The sequence below is a fragment of the Triticum dicoccoides genome, chromosome 5B, assembly GCF_002162155.2.
Source record: "Triticum dicoccoides isolate Atlit2015 ecotype Zavitan chromosome 5B, WEW_v2.0, whole genome shotgun sequence".
Lineage (NCBI taxonomy): Eukaryota > Viridiplantae > Streptophyta > Magnoliopsida > Poales > Poaceae > Triticum > Triticum dicoccoides.
Window position 1 is genome coordinate 429,404,795 of NC_041389.1, and position 13,505 is coordinate 429,418,299.

Consider the following 13,505-nt stretch of genomic DNA (forward strand, 5'->3'; position numbering starts at 1 on the left):
AGACAGGGGGGTGTGCCCTACAGGGGGGCTCCCTCCTCTCTCATGGCCTGGTGCTTGCCCCTCCTGTAGTGTTTTCAGTGCCTAAAAATCCTCAAATATTCCAGAAAAAATCATACTAAATTTGCAGGGCATTTGGAGCACTTTTATTTTCAGGCTATTTTTTTAATGCATGGATAATTTAGAAAATAGAGAGATAATACTATTTTTGCTTTATTTATTCTAAATAACAGAAAGTAAAAAAAGGGTACAGAAGGTCGTGCCTTCTAGTTTCATCCATCTAGTGATCATCAAAATGAACCCACTAACAAGGTTGATCAAGTCTTGTTAACAAACTCATTCCGAATAACACGGAACCGGAGAAATTTCTAATAACACTAAGTTACCTCAACAGGGATATGAAATCCCCAACAATAAGAATATCATACTTTTTCTTGACACTAGGGAGAGGAAATTCAAAACCTCCAATAATGATAGTTGGAACTTGTCCAATAGAATTGATGCTATGTACTTGAGATGGTTTCCTCGGAAAGTGTAATGTATGCTCATTACCATTAATATGAAAAGTGACATTGCCTTTGTTGCAATCAATAACAGCCCCTGCAGTATTAAGAAAAGGTCTACCAAGGATCATAGACATACTATCGTCCTCGGGAATATCAAGAATAACAAAGTCTGTTAAGATAGTGACATTTGCAACCACAACAGGCACATCCTCACAAATACCGACAGGTATAGCAGTTGATTTATCAGCCATTTGCAAAGATATTTCAGTAGGTGTCAACTTATTCAATTCAAGTCTACGATATAAAGAGAGAGGCATAACACTAACACCGGCTCCAAGATCACATAAAGCAGTTCTAATGTAGTTTCTTTTAATAGAGCATGGTATAGTTGGTACACCCGGATCTCCAAGTTTCTTTGGTATTCCACCCTTAAAAGTGTAATTAGCAAGCATGGTGGAAATTTCAGCTTCCGGTATCTTTCTTTTATTTGTGATGATATCCTTCATGTACTTAGCATAAGGATTTACTTTAAGCATATCAGGTAAGCGCATACGTAAGAAAAATAGGTCTAATCATTTTAGCAAAGCGCTCAAAATCTTCATCATCCTTTGACTTGCATGGTTTAGGAGGAAAGGGCATGGGTTTCTGAACCCATGGTTCTCTTTCTTTACCGTGCTTCCTAGCAAAAAAATCTCTCTTATCATAACATTGATTCTTTGATTGTGGGTTATCAAGATCAACAGCAGGTTCAATCTCTATATCATTGTCTTTGCTAGGTTGAGCATTAACATGAACATTATCATTAACATTATCACTAGGTTCATGTTCATCACCTGATTGTGTTTCAGCATCAGAAATAGAAATATCATTGGGGTTCTCATGTGTGTCTACAGTAGGTTCACTAGAAGCATGCAAACTTCTATCGTTTTTCTTTTTCTTCTTTTTAGAAGAACTAGGTGCCTCTAAATTATTTCTTTGAGAATCTTGCTCGATTCTCTTAGGGTGGCCTTCAGGATACAAAGGTTCCTGAGTCATTCTACCAGTTCTAGTAGCCACTCTAACAGCAAAGTCATTTTTATTATTTAACTCATCAAGCAAATCATTTTGAGCTTTAAGTACTTGCTCAGCTTGAGTAGCAACCATAGAAGCATATTTGCTAACGCGGTGAAGTTCATCTTTAACTCTAGCCAGATTATCACCTACACGTCCTATCTCGAAAGCATTATTCTTTAACTCTCTACCAACATAAGCATTAAAACTTTCTTGTCTAGCCATAAAGTCATCAAATTCATCTAAGCATGGGCTATGAAATTTAGTAGAGGGTATTTCAACTTTATCATATATATAGAGAGAATTTACCTTTACTACCTGTGTCGGGTTATCAAGACAATGTGGTTCTTCAGGTGGTATATTAAGACCATGTATTTCTTCAATAGGAGGTAAATTCTTAACATCTTCAACTTTAATACCTTTTTCTTTCATTGATTTTGTTGCATCTTGCATATCTTCAGGACTGAGAAATAAAACACCTCTCTTCTTCGGAGTGGGTTTAGGAATAGGCTCAAGAGTTGGCTCAATTGGTTCAGGAATTACTTCAGGAATTGGCTCGGGAAGAGTCCAATTATTTTCATTAGTCAACATATTATTCAATAATATTTCAGCTTCGTCGACTATTCTTTCCCTGAAAACACAACCAGCACAACTATCCAAGTAGTCCTTGGAAGCATCGGTTAGTCCATTATAGAAGATATCAAGTATTTCATTTTTCATAAGAGGATGATCAGGCAAAGCATTAAGTAATCGGAGAAGCCTCCCCCAAGGTGGTGGGAGACTCTCTTTTTTGATTTGCACAAAATTATATATTTCCCGCAAGGCAGCTTGTTTCTTATGAGCAGGGAAATATTTAGCAGAGAAGTAATAAATCATATCCTGGGGACTACGCACACAACCAGGAGCAAGAGAATTATACCAAGTCTTAGCATCACCCTTTAATGAGAACGGAAATATCTTAAGGATATATAAATAGCGAGACTTCTCATCATTAGTAAATAGGGTGACTATATCATTCAACTTGGTAAGATGTGCCACAACAGTTTCAGATTCAAGGCCATAAAAAGGATTAGATTCAACTAAAGTAATAATATCAGGATCAACAGAGAATTCATAATCCTTATCAGTAACATAGGTAGGTGAAGTAGCAAAAGCAGGATCGGGTTTCATTCTAGCATTAAGAGACTGCTGCTTCCATTTAGCTAATAATTTCTTAAGATCATTTCTATCATTGCAAGCAAGAATTTCCATAGCATCTGTTTCATTCATAACATAACCCTTAGGAACAACAGGTAATACATAATCATTGGGGGGACCTTCATCATCACTATCATCAGTAATAGGATCTTCAGTAATTTCATTCCCCCTAAATTTAGCAAGTTGTTCATCAAGAAATTCACCTAATGACAAAGTAGTATCACGCACAGAAGTAGTTTCATCATGCATAGCAGAAGTGGCATCATCAATAACATGCGACATATTAGAATTCATAGCAGTAGCAGGTTTAGGTGTCGCAAGTCTACTAATAACGGAAGGAGAATCTAGTGTAGAGCTAGATGGCAGTTCCTTACCTCCCCTCGTAGCTGAGGGCAAAATAGTAGTTCGATCATCTTTCAAGTTCTTCATAGTGATCAACAGATATAAATCCCAAGTGACTCAGAGAATAGAGCTATGCTCCCCGGCAACGGCACCAAAAATTAGTCTTGATAACCCACAAGTATAGGGGATCGCAACAGCTTTCGAAGGTAGAGTATTCAACCCAAATTTATTGATTCGACACAAGGGGAGACAAAGAATATTCTTGAGTATTAGCAGTTGAGTTGTCAATTCAACCACACCTAGATAACTTAGTATCTGCAGCAAAGTGTTTAGTAGCAAAAGTGGTATGATAATAAAGGTAGCGGTAGCAAAAGTAAAGATAAATATTTTTGGGTTTTTGTAGTAGTTGTAACAGTAGCAACGTAAAAGTAACTAAGCGAAGAACAATATGTGAAAAGGTCGGAGGCAGTGGATCAGTGATGGATAATTATGCCAGATGCGATTCCTCATGCAATAGTTATAACATATGGTGATATAGAACTAGCTCCAATTCATCAATGTAATGTAGGCATGTATTCTGTAAATAGTCATACATGCTTATGGAAAAGAACTTGCATGACATCTTTTGTCCTACCCTCCTGTTGCAGCGGGGTCCTTACAGAAACTAAGTGATATTAAGGCCTCCTTTTAATAGAGAACCGGAACAAAGCTTTAGCAAATAGTGAATACATGAAATCCTCAAACTACGGTCATCACCAAGAAGTATCCTGATTATTGTCACTTCGGGGTTGTCGGATCATAACACATAATAGGTGACTATAGACTTGCAAGATAGGATCAAGAACACACATATATTCATGAAAACATAATAGGTTCAGATCTGAAATCATGGCACTCGGGCCCTAGTGACAAGCATTAAGCATAGCAAAGTCATAGCAACATCAATCTCAGAACATAGTGGATACTAGGGATCAAACCCTAACAAAACTAACTTGATTACATGCTAAATCTCATCCAACCCATCACCGTCTAGCAAGCCTATGATGGAATTACTCACGCACGGCGGTGAGCATCATGAAATTGGTGATGGAGGATGGTTGATGATGATGACGGCGACGAATCCCCCTCTCTGGAGCCCCGAACGGACTCCAGATCAGCCCTGCCCAGAGAGATTAGGGCTTGGCGGCGGCTCTGTGTCGTGAAACGCGATGAAACTTTCTCCTTGATTTTTTTCTCCCCGAGACGGAATATATGGGGTTGGAGTTGATGTCAGAGGAGGTCAAGGGGACCACGAGATAGGGGCCGCACCCTAGGGGTGGCGCCCCCCTGTCTCGTGGACAGGCCGTGGGCCCCCTGGCACTAATTCTTTCGCCAAAAATTCTTATTAATTCTGAAAAGTGCCTTCATGGATTTCCAGGTCATTCCGAGAACTTTTCTTTTCTACACATAAAACAACATCATGGCAGTTCTGCTGAAAACAGCGTCAGTCCGGGTTAGTTTCATTCAAATCATGCAAGTTAGAGTCCAAAACAAGGGTAAAAGTGTTTGGAAAAGTAGATACGTTGGAGACGTATCAGGGACCGGTGACCGGAGGCGGCGTAGAAGGGCGAGGTGGGACTGGCAGCAGAGGTAGGCAGGGGAGGCGGAGCTGCGCGTCAGCAGCAGTGGAGGTGGGACAGACGATGGCAGCAGCAGCAGCAGATGCAGGGGAGGCGTGGCCGGCGGTCTCGCTACAGGGGGCGGCAACGCAAGGAACTGGGGCGTCGGGGGCAGGAAAGCGCGGCGCAGGGCGCATGCGGCCATGATAGCAGGCATGCCCGGGAGGAGGCCTTGGTGGCACGCTGGTGCGGGCACGGCGGGAGTGGGTCGAGGCGGAGGCGGGGCGCGCGTCTGTTGCGACGAGCCCGCGCAGGTGCGTGGTGACTAGGAGGGACGGGGATAGAGGAGGTGCGCGTGCTCACTGTGGCCGTAGGGGAGTGGCAGTGGGGCGCAGGGAGGAAGACGGGGACGGCTGGCGACGGGGAGGCAGTCCGGTGGGGAGGAGGAAGTAGGCCGGTGAGGTAGTCCGGCGAGGTCCTCGGCCGGCGAGGTTCAGCGGTGTCGGGGCATCGAAGTCAGCGTCGATGTAGCGGCAGGGCACCGGCATGAGGCTGGTCGAAGGCGCGGCAGTCGGGGTGCAGAAGGGGTCCGATACGGCGAGGACGGCGAAGTCCGGCGGCGTCCGGGACGGCTACGAGCGACGGGGTCGGGGTCGGTGCGGCGATGGCGGGGCGGCGCCAGGAGGCCGGTCGAGGAGGGGGGTTGAGGAGGCGGTGCAGGGAGGCGACGAGGAGGCGCCGGCGGAGACGGGCGGCACCAGCCGGCGATGGCGCATAGGGAAGAGGCGGCGGGGTCGGGGTGCCGTTTCCCCAGATCCAGATCGGGGGGAAGCAATGGAGACGCGCGGGGGTGGAACGAGTGGGGGAGTGGGGTGGTTGGAACCTAGGGTTCCTATCGGTGGGGGTTAAGGGGAGTGCGGGTTGGGCCGGTTGGGGCCAGTTGGGATGGCTGGCTGGGCCGTTTGGTCCAGTTGGCCGGGGTATGTGATTTTGTTTTTCCCTTTTCTTTTTATTTATTTTCTGTTTCTATTTTACTTTAGTTTTACAAACTATAAACCTAGCCCCTAAATTATTACTAATACTAATGACACTGCCACCATTAAATTGGCACCCTAAACAATTATTTTATATTTGTTTAGTATTTAAAAGGCATTTTAATATTAATCTTACTGTTGTTTTAATTAATTTAGTGCAGTTAACTATTTTATAAAAAGATGTTTTCTCCACCATAATTACCTATCCAATATCGGGTTCACTCTGAACATTTTAGTTTTACTATTTGAAACGTTTTATTGTTTGCTTGATTTTGAATTTGAATTTGAATCGGTTTCGAACTAACGTGAGATTATCAACAATAATCAAAGTGATGTGGCATCATTAGCAGAGGGTGGTTGTAGCTTAATTTCCCGGGCGTCACAATTCTCCTCCACTACAAGAAATCTCGTCCCGAGATTTAGGAGCGGGAGTAAGGGGGAAAAAATTGGTTACGAAATTCTAACGGGTCATCTCGGTCTTGGTTGCCCTTCTCGAAAAAGTTGAACCCTCTTGTTGATGTCTTTATTTCTCTGCTTTAGGTCATCATGATGAAGTCTTCATCCTTTCTTTGGGAGTCCCATCGTACTTATGAAAAATGACAAGGGGTATCTTTAGAAGAACTGACCTTTACAAGGTCGCGTATCTGGTAGAGAACATCAGGGGGGGTGGCGGATAGTAACTCTCATATTGAAACTTAAGAAAATATCAAGAGCAAAGTAAGAAGGTGCAAAATAGAAGTTTCAAGCGCGCAGACAATCGTTCGTTGCCTGAAATGAAGTGTGAAAGGGGTTCGGAGTAGTGGAAATAAGTATTGCATCTGATACCATAATAGATCACTAGGCAGGTGGCCCATGAATTACATATGAAGTCAAGCGCGAGGAATAACTTTGACAATAGGTTGTATAGGAGAGTCAGGTTTCGATCCTGTGGAACTGTGGGTTATGGGCCCACCATGTGGGTTTAAAGTACGAAAGGCGCTGACATCTTGTACGGTTATGATAGCAAGGCAGGTTAGAGGGTAGCATGTCGATTATGTCGGCAACAACATCGGTACCAAGGGCGAGGGACGAAGAGAACCATTTTCCTGCTCGTTGAATGAGGCGGACCAATAGGCAAAGTTCTCGTCCATCGGTGCCTACCGGAATGTCATCAACAATGGTAACAGGGTCTTGCCGACAAAATTGTACACCGAGGTGTTTACATAAGGTGGAGAACATTACTGCTTAGATCATATAGATCATAAGAAACGTTAAACCAACCAATGGAAAGGCAAATATGATTATCAGATTAAACAGAACAATGGAAAGGAAAATGTGTTTAAACACATATTTCAAGGGTATATCCTTCCCAAGGACAAGCAGAGCATGATATCCATGACATGATATAATGTAGAAAACTCTTTAGGTAGGGGAGAGAAATTTCATGACATTACCCATACAGCGGTGTTTGGATAATTGAGCAGGAAACATTTAGCATTGGCTTCAAATGTTCTTGTTGAAAATTGAAGTACCATAGACATACTTCAAAATAGCATTGACATGGTCATCGGGTGAAGATCAGACTTTGGGAACACAAAGGATCCATCAGGAACAACTTATAGAATAAGTCTTACAATTTACTCATGAAAGAATGGCTAAACTTGCTAAAAAGGATACTATAACGATAGGTCCTTCATCCAGGTGTGCTAGATATGACATCACCCTACCGGGTTATATAAATACCACTGTTATGACCCTTGGAATATGCTCGAACCACCCTATCTGACCAAGATTCAGATCTGATTGGTGTTAGGATGCCTCAGACTCAAGATGTCTGAAAAGAAAAGGTGCAACACAAATTGACAAGATGACATTATGAGATCATCGGGAAATGAACTATGGTAGTGAGTTTCGAAACAAGAGCTCATCATTAAATCAAGGAGAGGGTGAGGAGGTGACTGATGGACTCAACGCCAATCCCTTGAGAATTCCAAGAAGATGGATTTCCACAATCATGTGAACAAGGAGATAAGATTTGTCAAATCAAATGGTATAATGATGTATGCTTGAGGAAAACATACACACTTTAACGATGATAGAAGGGTGCACCCTGAAATCTGGACTAGGTAGCACGATCAATGTTCAAATGATGATTCAATAAGAAATAGACTTAGAATGAAACTATAGACCAATAACTTCAAAGCAATAGGGTTTCTAGAAGTTTAGAATTTACACATCACAGACCATTTGTCAGTATTCCATTTAGAAACAACATGGGGACCAAGAAAAGAATGGTGATGGTAATAAGTATCACTTGTATCAAGAATTCTTAAGGGTAGTGAATTTCTCGCAACATTCTTGGCATAAAATATGATAGTGCTCCATGGTAGGACATAAGCTGGATAGCAAGGAGCTCCATAACATGAACAAGTATGTGTTCGAGGGAAGGCAATGATGTTTTCGATGATAACACAAACCATCGAGGGGGCAAGCATGGAATTTCTCATCAGGAACTCAATGTATGTCTCAGAAGACGTTAAAATGCTGGCGGTGATCACGACACATTTGTCGAGGGGTTTCAAAAAGATGTAATCGATCAGCGACGACATCAAGCCAAGGAAATGGTGAAGCAAAAGGTTATTATAACCATAGATAAGATGCCACATCAGAACTCAGAGTTGTCTCTTAAGACGAACAAAATGATGCTGAAAGTCGATGTAATCTTAGAGCACTGTTGGAATTATGTCCTAGACATGAAGGACATAGGTAGAATGGTCAAGCAGTCAGCCTGAGGATGATGATATAGTCAATCAGCTGGGAATGACATGATCGAGTACAACTCGTAAGCAATGAAGATTACTAAGAGTTGTTGAATCGCAGTGCAGACTCAATTCAGTTTTCGGTGTCATTGAGTGTTTGATACCTCAGAGCCCATGAAAAATTTGAATCAGTGAGAATGTAGTACTTGATGAAGAACTCATAAGAAGTTATGTAGTTCCATGATAATCTCGAGATACTAGGGGGTAGTACTTGACGACAGATCAAAGTAGAGGTTGGACTGGGGTATTGCTCTGCAGAAGACAAGTGATTAAACTTGCACCAGAAATGGTAATTAAAGGAGAACGTGGTCGGAACCATGATTGCAAAAGGTCAGATCCCAGATATAAGATGAACTAATACCAAGGGAATAATTAATGTAAGAGAAGCTTTAATGATAAGATCTACATCATGTCCATGGGCATGAACACAGAGTTCAAGGTCGACTCCCACTTCTTGAATGCATAACCTTTCATTCACTGCTCTATTAAAGTGATTTGAGTGCGAAGACCAACTTGGTGAATTACCAGAGGAGTTTCAACCTTGAAAAACTTTCGGGTTCACACAGATTAAGAAAGGCATAGGTTTAACCCATCGGGGCATCTTAGAAACATATACCACAAGCTTCGAGAGTAATTATCACCAGCTCGAAAGCAGAGCATGGTTGGCCAAATCGAAGAATATGATTTACGGATGGCATTACATATTAGAGAAAGAACTTCTTGAGGTTTTTGTATATGAAGGACACTGTCGGATGATAATTCAACAAAGGATCTGACGGTCCATAATAGGGCTGATGTGGACATCGGCACACGACCAGAGGACGAAACAAAGCAAGGGCTTTGGATTATAGAAACAACTGACTAGTTCAAAGCTCAACGGCAAAGGAATTAAGATTTCCAATTCAGGGGATCAGGAGCAAGGGCTCTGATTAAGGATGGATAAGCCGAGTAGGCTTAGGGGAATAATCGACGACAATTTGATTGGTCGATAAACAGCTTAGGTTCAAAATGACATCTGAGCCGGAAAGATAATTTTATAAGGATCAACCGATGATTGCGTGCATTCACACTCATGTTGAATTAATAGGATTAAATTGACGGTGTTAAAGAAGACTAATGAATATTGCCAGCCATATGGAAAGCATCCATAATGTAAGCAGTCGAGTATTTGTAGAGCAACAAGCTGCTAAGGATTATCAGAGGATCGAATAGTATTTCGAAGACTTTTGTGAAACACATGAATAACTGGGAATGAGTGGATACTTGGTAAGTGTGAGGAATTATTTACAGGTGTATTCATGAGGAAAAGGAGCTGCAAGGCAGCAGACACAAAGGATCCTCGGAATATCCGAAGTATTTCAGGGTATCTTGTACTAACAAGATCAAATTGGAAATGAAGTTATGGACGACAAGTGTATGAAGCTTTCCATAAGGATATATTGATGGTATGGAATTGCAACGACGAAGGGCGCAAGGGTCTCGAGGAAACATCAAAGAGTATCTTTAAAATTTTCTAGTGCAGCAGGCAATCATCTGGACTGAAGGGGCTCTACGGGAGAAGTATTTTTGAGAACCTAAAGATAGTTTTTTTTTCAAAATCACTTAACCCGAATAGAAGAGAGGCCAGATTCCCAGATCATGGACGAGGAATAAAAGATCCTTATACCACCCGATGGCGACGTGGGCCCGTAAGGCACACAACCATGTTAGTAAAAGTTTTATAATGTCTAGACTCGACTTCGGCCAAGGAGTGTGGAAGGGGGATTCCTACAGGCAGTCGGCTCTGATACCAACTTGTTACGCCCCCGATTCAATCGTACACTAATCATGCACGCAAACGTGTACGATCAAGATTAGGGACTCACGGGAAGATATCACAACACAACTCTAAAAGTAAAATATGTCATACACGCATCATATTACAAGCCAGGGGCCTCGAGGGCTCGAATACAAGTGCTTGACATAAATGAGTCAGCGGAAGCAACAATATCTGAGTACAGACATAAGTTAAACAAGTTGACATAAGATGGCTAGCACAAACTGGGATACAGATCGAAAGAGGTGCAGGCCACCTGCCTGGGATCCTCCTAAACTACTCCTGGTCGTCGTCGGTGGCCTACACGTAGTAGTAGGCTCCTCCGGTGTAGTAGGAGTCATCGTTGACGGTGGCGTCTGGCTCCTGAGCTCCAGCATCTGGTTGCGACAACCAGGAAGAAAGGAAAGGGGGAAAAGGGGGAGAAAAGCAACCGTCAGTACTCATCCAAAGTACTCGCAAGAAAGGATCTACACTACATATGCAAGGGTATATGTGTAAAGAAGCAATATCGGTGGACTGAACTACAGAATGCCAGAATAAGAGGGGGATAGCTAGTCCTGTCGAAGACTATGCTTTTAACAGCCTCCGTCTTGCAGCATGTAGAAGAGAGTAGATTGAAGTCCTCCAAGTAGCATCGCATAGCATAATCCTACCCGGCGATCCTCCCCTCGTCGCCCTGTGGGAAAGCGATCACCAGGTTGTCTGTGGAACTTGTGTAGGTGTGTTTTATTAAGTATCCGGTTCTAGTTGTCATAAGGTCAAGATACAACTCCGGGTCGTCCTTTTACTGAGGGACACGGCTATTCAAATAGATAAACTTCCCTGCAGGGGTGCACCACATAACCCAACTCGCTCGATCCCATTTGGCTGGACACACTTTCTTGGGTCATGCCCAGCCTCGGAAGATCAACACATCGCAGCCCCACCTAGGCACAACAGAGAGGTCAGCACGCCGGTCTAACTCCTATGGCGCAGGGGTCTCGGCCCATCGCCCATTGCACACCTGCACGTTGCGAGGGCGGCCGGAAGCAGGCCTAGCCTCCCTAATACAAGAGCAGGCGTTCCAGTCCAATCTGGCGCGTGCCGCTCAGTTGCTGACGTCAAGATGGCGTCGGCTGATACCATGACGTCGAGTGCCCATATCTTTCCCGCGTAGTTGGTTAGTGCGTATAGGCCAGTGGTCAGACTCAGATCAAATACCAAGATCTCATTAAGCGTGTTATTTTGAAGTAACATGGACACCGACCAGGGCCAGGCCCACCTCTCTCCTAGGTGGTCTCAACCTGCCCTGTCGCTCCACCACAAAGTAACTGTCGGGGGCCGTCGGGAACCCAGGCCCACCTCTACCGGGATGGAGCCACCTGTCCTTCCAGCCCCCACATCGGAATCACTTGCGGGTACTCAACGAGCTGACCCGACTTTAGTCACCATCTGTATAGTATATGTATGTATAGTATATACCTGTGATCACCTCCCGAGTGATCACGGCCCGATAGTATAGCAAGGCAGACCGACAAGAATGTAGGGCCAATAATGATAAACTAGCATCCTATACTAAGCATTTAGGATTGCGGGTAAGGTATCAACGACTGTAGCAACAATGACAGGCTATGCAACAGAATAGGAATAACCAAATAGTAACATGCTACACTATTCTAATGCAAGCAGTAGAGAGAAGAATAGGCGATATCTGGTGATGAGGGGGGGCTTGCCTGATTGCTCTGGTAAGAAGGAGGGGTCGTCAACTCAGTAGTCGAACTGGGCAGCAACAGTGTTGGTCTCGTAGTCTACCGGAGAGAAGAGGGGGAAGAAACAGTAAATACAATGCAAACATAAGCATGACGATGCATGACATGACAATGAGCGGTGTTAGGTGTGCCCTAATGCGGTAGGAGGTGATACCGGCGAAAGGGGGAAACATTCGGGAAAGTATCCCCGGTGTTTCGCATTTTCGGATAGATGAACCGGAGGGGAAAGTTACGGGTTCGCTATGCTAGGGATGTGTGGAGGGCGAACGGGCTGCGTATCCGGATTCGTCTCGTCGTTCTGAGCAACTTCCATGTATAAAGTATTTTCATCTGAGTTACGGATTATTTTATATTAATTTTTAAAGTTTTAATTCAACTTTGGAATTAACAGATTTTAATTAATTAGAAAAGGTAATTATTGGGTCAGGGTGACATCAGCATGATGTCAGCAGGTCTACATGTTGACTAGGTCAACCCTGGCACGTGGGGCTCGTTCATCATAGTCTCAGGTTAATTAAACATGGTTAAATAATTAACTAAATGATTATGTTAATCTAATACAAAATTAATTAAGTTAATTAATTCCTTAATTAATTAATTAATTGATATTTTTATTTATTAATTTTTTAAACTCTTTTTTTTAACATTCAGGGGCTGGGCCCCACTTGTCATAGGGCCAGTGGTTAACGGGGCGGGCGCTGGGTGCGGGTGCTCGTGCCCGAGGCCACCAGGGGGCGGGGAACACCCAGGCGCCCAGGAGGGCGTGCGCCTGCGGCCACGACACGGCCGGAACCGCGGGGGTGGGACCGGTGACCGGAGGCGGCGTAGAAGGGCAAGGTGGGACTGGCAGCAGAGGTAGGCAGGGGAGGCGGAGCTGCGCGTCAACAGCAGCGGAGGTGGGACAGACAGTGGCAGCAGCAGCAGCAGATGCAGGGGAGGCATGGTCGGCGGTCTCGCTACAGGAGGGGCGATGCGAGGAACCGGGGCGTCGGGGGCAGGGAAGCACGGCGCAGGACGCGCGCGGCCATGGCCGCAGGCATGACCGGGAGGAGGCCACGGTGGCACGCTGGTGCGGGCACGGCGGGAGTGGGTCGAGTCGGAGGCGGGGCGCACGTCCGTCGCAGCGAGCGCGCGCAGGCACGTCGTGACCGGGAGGGACGGGGATAGAGGAGGGGCGCGTGCTCACTGTGGCCGTAGGGGAGTGGCAGTGGGGCCCGGGGAGGAAGACGGGGACGACCGGCGACGGGGAGGCAGTCTGGTGGGGAGGAGGAAGCAGGCCGGTGAGGTAGTCCGGCGAGGTTCAGCGGTGTTGGGCGTCGAAGTCGGCGTCGATGTAGTGGCGGGGCGCCAGCGTGAGGCTAGTCGAAGGCGCGGCAGTCGGGGTGCGGAAGGGGTCAGATACGGCGAGGACGGCGAAGT